Source organism: Desmodus rotundus, chromosome 7, assembly GCF_022682495.2.
Source record: "Desmodus rotundus isolate HL8 chromosome 7, HLdesRot8A.1, whole genome shotgun sequence".
Classification (NCBI taxonomy): Eukaryota; Metazoa; Chordata; class Mammalia; order Chiroptera; family Phyllostomidae; genus Desmodus; species Desmodus rotundus.
In genome coordinates, this window is record NC_071393.1 from 86,222,223 (window position 1) to 86,230,093 (window position 7,871).

A 7,871-nucleotide genomic window follows, 5' to 3' on the forward strand; every position below is an offset into this window, starting at 1 on the left:
ATTGTCTTTCTCATCAGTCCAAGTTTCCATTGTAAAGTCACCCAGATAGATGCAGCCTTTCCACTGCACGTAGAGACATAGCCCACTTCCTGCCCTCCTTTCCCTACCATTCATCAGCCTGGGTCTGGAGCTTTGAGCCCTATCTTCTTCCCAGCATGCACAAGCCCTGTTACCTATGTATCCTCCTCCCAGTAGTGGAGCAAACATAAATTGCCATATTCAAACACAATTTGTTTCCTACAATTCAGACCTAAGGAATGTCTAATCTTCCCAGTAGAATCTTTCTTCTTCTCTCCACCCCTCCATTGAACAAAACAGGATTTGCATTGTACTTTTTTCTTTTTTGGAGTTGGGGGAGGAGGTGTTCCAGCTTTATTGAGATATAATTGACATATAATACTGTATTGTATAATGTGGTAATTTGATGTATTTATGCATAGCAAAATGATTACCACCATAGTGTCATGTAATCATCAGTTCTTTTTTGTGGTGAAAACATTTAAGATAAATGGTAATGGAAAATGCAATAAAAATAAATTTTAAAGAAGATCACTCTCTTAGCAACAGTCAAGGGTGTAATGCAGAATTATCAACTGTAATCATCCTGCTACATGTTAGATCCCCAGAACTTGCTTACACTTTGACCAGCATCTCTCCACTTCCCCCATCCCTGGCCCTGGGTAATGACCATTCTGCTCTCTGTTTCTTTTTAAAATTCGGTTTCTTTAGGTTCCACCTCATACAGTACTTATCTTTCAGTGTCTGGCTTACTTCCTTTAGTATAACACCCTCAAGATCCATCTATGTTGTCAAAAATGGCAGGATTCCCTTCTTCCTAAAGGCTGAAATATATTCATGTGTGTGTATCACACCCTTATCCACTCATCCATTGATGGACAATTAGGTTGTTTCCCTATCTTGGCTATCATCAATAATTCAGCAATGGACATGGAACTACAGATACCTCTTCGATAACCTGTACTCATTTCCTTTGGATATGTACCCAGAAATGGAACTGCTGGATCATATGGTAGTTCTATTTTTTATTTTTTGAGGAACCTCCATACTGGTTTCCATAACTGCTGTGCCAATCGACATTGTCACCAACAGTGCACAAGGGTTCCATCTTCTCCACATCCTCATAAAACACTTGCTGTTTCTCGTCTTTTTTATAGTAGCCATTCTAACAGGTCTAAGGTGCTATCTCATTGTGGTTTCGGTTTGCACTTCCCTAATAATTAGTGATGTTCAACACCTTTTTATGTACCTCTTGGCCATTTCTATGTTTTCTTGGGAAAATGTGAATTTCCTCTGCTCATTTTTAATCAGGATTTTTTTGCTGTTCAGTTGTAGAAGCTTTTTATATTTTAGATATTAACTCCATGTCCAATACATGGTTTGCAAAAACTTACTCCAGTTTTGTAGATTGCCTTTTCATTTTTTGTTTCTGTTGCTGTGCAGAAGTTTTAAGTTTGATATATTCCCACTTTTTTTTTTTTCTGTTTGTGCCTTTGGTGTCACATCCAGAAAGTCTTTGCCAAGATCAGTGTTGAGGATCTTTTGCCCTGTTTTCTTATAGGAGTTTTACAGTTGGGGGTCCTGTGTTTAATTCTTTACTCATTTGATTTAATTTTTTCCCTATCCTAACAAACTTCACAATAGCATTACTCATGGAAGAGGTAGTTCTGTGTCAAGACAAGGACCAAAAGTGGGAGGCTGGAGTTTTGTTATGTTCCATGGCATCTTCCCCTGACCTCAAGAGCTGCATTAGTAAACCAACATTGCAATCTTTGCCAGGTTGGGAGCTGAGAAAGGGAAGAAAGAGAGTCCAATTGTCTTCTACTAGGGGTTAGAATAATCTTAGGGGCAAAAAAGGAAATAGAAGCAGAATGTGCATCTATCTTTACTCTTCTTGTCTCTTCTTTTGCTAATAGCATATCTCCTTTGTAGCTTCCTTGAGGATAGACTGTTATTACTCCCTTCCCCACCCCCCTCCTTCCTTATCCACTATAACCCAAGAAGTTTCTGGCTGGTGATATGGTGAGGGGAGGAGAAAGGGAGGGTGGGGAGAAAAAAAGTAGCCTTGGAATTAAGCTCTGGGAAGCAAAATAAGCAGCCCATAGCTGACTTATGTAGGGAGGTGTTTTGTATTTTTTCTTTTTATCTTTTGACCCCCTTCATACATTTCTCTTGAGTTAATTCTTGCGTGGTTTAATTCATTTTTCTGCATGTTTTTATCCAGTTTCCCAGCACCGTTTGTTGAGAGACTATCCTCCTTGCAGTGGATACTTCTGGCCCCTTTATCACATATTAGAGACCATATATGCAGGGGGGAAATTCTGGGCTTTCCGTTCTGTCCCATTGGTCCATGTGTCTATTTTTATGCTTGTATCATACCTTTTTAATTATGATAGTCTTGTAGCATAGTTTGATACCTTCCAGTTTTGTTCTTCTTTCTCTTTTGTGGTTCCGTCATATTTTAGGATTTTATATATATTCCTTTGTATGAAAAATGTCATTGGAATTTTGATAGGGATTGTGTTAAATCTATACATAGCTTTGGGAATCACGGACATTTTAACAATACTAACTCTTACAATTCACAAACATGGGATGTAATTCCATTTATTTGTGTATTCTTTAACTTCTTTCAGCAAAGTCTTACAGCTTTCATTGTACAGATCTTTCACTACCCTGGATAAATTTATTCTTAGGTGTTTTATTGGTTTTGATGCTAATATGAATGGACAGGTTTTGTTTATTTTTTCAGATGTCTTATTATTAGTATGTAGATAAGCAACTTACTTTTGTGTAATGATTTTTATATCCTGCAACAGTACTGAACTTATTGATTAGATCCAATAGTTTTTTGTTGTTGTTGAGTCTTTGGGATTTTCAATTAATAAGATTATATTTCATCAGCAAATAGTGATAATTTTACTAAGCTTTTATGCTTTCTTTGGTTCTTACAGCTCGTCCAGCTGGCTCTCAGAAACCTGTCTTTTGTATTCCAGAAGGCGGTGCTATTGCTCAGCTTTGCGGTTTCTCCCTTGCCCCTTGACCTTGGCCTGCCTCCGGAGCACTCTCTCCCAGAGCTCACCCGCTCTCAGGGGCGCGCTCAGGAACACACTCAAGGAGCCCGCAGCAGAGATGGGGCAGTGTATCTTTAGCACTTAGGACTTTTGGGGTACCCTTCCCAAGCCCTTTAAGAACTGGTTCTCAGTTTGCTGTAGCCTTCTGCATCTTCTGGATACAAGCCCTGTGGGCTTTCAGTTGCAAATTTTTAAATAATTTGGGTGCCTACCCCAAACCCTTCACTCCTCAGAGAGAATCTCAGAATTGGGCATTCCTCCTGATTGTGAGTCACCACAATTTACTAAGTAAATTTTCCAATTTACTCAGTCTTTTCCTTCTTGTTCAGTACCTGGGCTGAGGGACTGCATCAAGGAACTTCCTTGCTCTGAGTAGAATCTTTCTAATTTTACACAAGTCCAAAGTGACTTTGGTCATAATCAGTAATGAGCCCACACATCACCAACTTCATTTGTCTGTTTTACTCTCAAAATCAAGGTGACCAGAGGGATCCCTGGGCAATCAGCCAGCCCTTTCAGTGGCATTGCGCTGGCTTCAGTAAACTACAATATGGGGGTTGAGATGAGAGCCCCGGTGACTCCATAAGGACTTTCTGAGGCTGGAAGTTCTGACAGCACTCCAGGGAGAACACCACTTTGTTTCCCTGCAAGCAAAAGCACCAGTATACCAGATTCTTGAACAATAAAGAACTTTCAAACAAGAGTTCTTCAGCAGCATGTGGGCAAATGTGTACCTCTTTGCTCTTGATCACTATTTCCAAAAGAACAGCCTGCCTTTTTCAATACCTGTTTTCCATGGCAACGTATGTCCCCCGCACTGAGAGTCATAGCAGCCAAAGCTGGCCTGAGAAAAGCCATCACCTTTACTCCCCAGTGACCCTTTCAAGCAGCTCAGGCGATCCTATGCGTGATAGTCTTTTTATCCTTTCCATGGTAGGGGAGGCTCTTCGCAGAGGTCAGTGGGAAGAGCTCATCTGGGTTTTTGTGGTCAGCTTGGGAAAACAGATCAAGATATTTTACAAAGTAGTGAAATAAGCCGTGAAAAATTCCACACAAATCCAGTGCCAAAATCCCACAACACTGGTAAGTTTCTCTGCAGCAACGTTGGTCCATATTTCAGAAGACCAGAGGGAAAACCCTAAAAAATAACTTTCTGGTTCAAAGAATAGTTTGTCCTTTGATAGGGCTGAAAGTCTGAGCAGCATTTCATAATAGAGCCCCATGGGAATGATGCGAAACCAAACGAGCTACATTCATCCTCTCACTCATCATTCAACAAGTATTTATGGAACATCTGCTACACGCCAGGCTCTGTGGGGACTCAGTGGGGTTTCCAAAGATAAATCAGCCCTGTATCCTTTACTATAGGAATTTGGCCAAACTAATAATAAGGAAAACAATAGTCTTAGCAACGTCAACATAATAGTTCCTATTTATTAACTACTAGGAACTATGCAGGTGTTCTCATTTCATCTTTCTGACAACACTGCCAGGGAGGTACAGATGATGTAGTGAGAGCCCAGGTTCCTGGAGAAGTGGCCAACATGTACACAGCTAGCGGCATGCGGCACAGTCAAGACGAAAGGCAAGGCCACTCTGACCCTGAAGCCTAGGACTTGATGCACACCATAAAGCACACTCAGAGAAAAGGCACTGACAGTTCTAAAGAGGCAGAAATTACATCTTGGCCTTTTTTGTAATTTGGGAGTATCAGAAACCATGTCTGCCCAGACTTGGTGGTGTCAACTTGATGTATACATTTAACAAAAAACTTCCCTCGGCCTAGAAATGAGTTCAGCAACTTACTTCAGTTTCTCATGCCCACCAATAATTATAGAAAAACGTACTCATTGGGTTATGGATTTTGACATCTTTGCATGGGACCTGTCCTATCCTGACCTGTCCCAGGGCGATCAGTTCCACTCTCCTTGAGGCTAGTCCATGTCCTGTCTGCCCACTTCCCTGGGTCTCCTTGCTCTTTCCTGGGTAAAACCTTTGCCATGTGGTTCCTGTGGGGCCAATCCACATTGCCCCTGTGTGCCAGAACAAGATCTAATGCAGGTGGCCAGCATATTCCTTTCCCACTGACCTCAGTGATTGGCTCAGCTATGGTCAGAGGCCCCAAGCAGACCAATAAGTGTTCCGTTAAATTGAAAGAATGTGAGTTCAGGCCTTTATCTGCCATGTTGCCCAACACAAAGAGCTGAGAGACAGAGTCTGAAAATATCGTTGCAACCTGGATTCCATACACCTGAGGTTAGCCACATACCTGGTCTTTTCAGTTCAGAGTGCCATGAAGTACCCTGTCTCTATAAGCTAGTGTGAGCTGGGTTTCTGTCTCTGGAAACCACAAATCCTAAATAATGCATTAAGGCAGTTGTCTCCAGACCCCTTTGACGATGTGTACCCAATCACTAAAAAATTTTGCTCACTCAAAATATGTGTGTGTTTATTACATACTTGTATTACTGTACTAGCATATTATGTACTTATAAAAATACACAAAAATATATACATTATAAAAGGATGATTGAAAGCTAAATATAAACAAAAGCTTTAATGTTTTCTTAACCCCTTTGAATCGTCTCGCAAAGCCTCTGAATGGTCACACCGCACTTTAGAGACAACCATGGATGAAGTTTGGAGGGTGCGAGGGCTTGGATGGTACTGAGAAGAAAATCAGAGCTCAGGTCTTAGATAACGGAGCAGTTTCTCTTAGTGATGCAGTGTAGGATGTCACCTTTATGTGGGTGGATGAGATCATTGGTAGAGACAAAGGACATCGGACTGAGAAATTGGGGAATTTAGAAGACAGGATGTCCCCTACATTTTAATACCATCATTGAAGCCCTCTGCACCTTCCCATGGAATTAATAACATTCCTATCACTGAACTTTGGCTCTTATCACATTGTATCACAGCCAGGTGACAACCCCTCTATCTCTTTCACTTACCTGTAAGCATTTTAATTACATTTCACTCATCTGCATCCCTAATGCCTGCTTAACAAAGGACTGGGAAACCTCTGTGATGAACAAATGTATATATTACTCTGGCTTAGAGCCAGGAAAAGAAATCAAGTTAAGGCTCTTCCTTGGCCAGAGAAAAGATAGTAAAAAAAGAAAACTAATGTATCACTTCTCAGCTGTGAGAACTTTGTCAAGTTTCATACACGTCACTTTAAAGCTGGGTGTGGTGATACCTGCAGCCTGCGTCTACCGCTTTGTGGGAAAGGAGGCCACTTCTTGTGCTTTGTCAATGACTGATCAAAATAAAGATGATGATAATAGCAAACATCCACTCTATGTGGTAAGTTCTCTATATGTATCAACTAAAAATGTAAGTGCTATCATCCTCAGTTTGGATATGTGAAAACTGGGACTTACAGAGGTCAAATTACTTGCCTGAGTTCACATGGGATTCAAACAGAATTGTGTAACTTCAAACCTGTGCTACATTAGAGCTCTCACTTTTAAATAGCCCTCTCTCCTCTAGATTGTCCTGGCTCCAATCCCTCCCAACCAGGATCCAGGATCCAATCCCTGGATTCTTACTGACTGCAGCCCCATTTAACCCTTTTGCTGAGAACATCCTGCGTTTCTGGGCCTCTCACCTTGGTAGCACAGCACCTTTGCACCTTACAAAGAATCTTGACTCTAGTAACTCTCTGCTGCCCCCACCTGGCACCCAGAAGTATAGACTCCACCACTTCAACCGAATCACTGTCCTAATTGCCATGAATTTAACTAAATTTTCTGGAGGCCACATTCACAAAGTAAAAATAGATAAAATTCATTTTGATGGTATATTTTATTTAATCCAATTATCCAAAATATCGTTTTGGTAGCAAAAAATTTGTTGAGATATTTTACACTCTGTTTTCCATCAGAATCTGGTACGCACTTTACACTTACAGCACATCGTAATTTGGACCATTCACAGGCCAAGTGCTCAGTAGCCACATGTGGCTGGTGGCTACAATAGTCTGCAGCTTAGCCTTTGACATTAAATCCACCCTTCGCATCCGATGAAATTAGTTACATGATTCCCCTCTGGAGAGGAAATGAAATTACCCAGTTTTAATGCTGAGCTAAAACAAAACTGGGTTGTAAGAAAAGTGTGTCACTCAGGAGCCCATCTGACAGGGTGAGGAGAGAGCGCAGGCTTTATAGTCAGATGGTCTGAAATACAAATGCCAGCATAATGGTAGTTCAAAGGATCTCTACTAACTGGTTATAATAGTGAAAAATTAAACATTTGTTTATGTTTCCCTCAGTAGAATAATGAATAATAAATTGTGGTAGAGTCCCATGAGGGAATATTGTACCATCACTTAAATTAAGAAACTAGATGTACATGTGTGCACAACAGGGACATAACTTTAAAAATGGTTAGTGAAAATAATGTAACATGTAATAAGATACCTTCAATATGAGGCCATTTGTTAAGAGTTTAAATGCAGTCCTGGCCGGGTGCCTCAGGTGGTTGGAGCATCTTCCCATACACCAAAATGTTGCAGGTTCGATTCCCAGTCAAAGCACACACAGGAGACAGCTGATCAACGTTTCCCTCTCTGTCTTCCCCCACCCCCACCCCCTAGCAATAAAACATATCCTCTGGTGAGGATTTTTTTAGTGTTTAAATACATATAAAATAAGTTATACATATTTGTGGCTATAGACTGATGGAGGGAAAGTATAAAGACATGCTTGGGAGAGACATCCACTTCAGAAACAGTGGTTCTCAGGACATGGAAGGAGGGAAATCGCGCGACAGCGT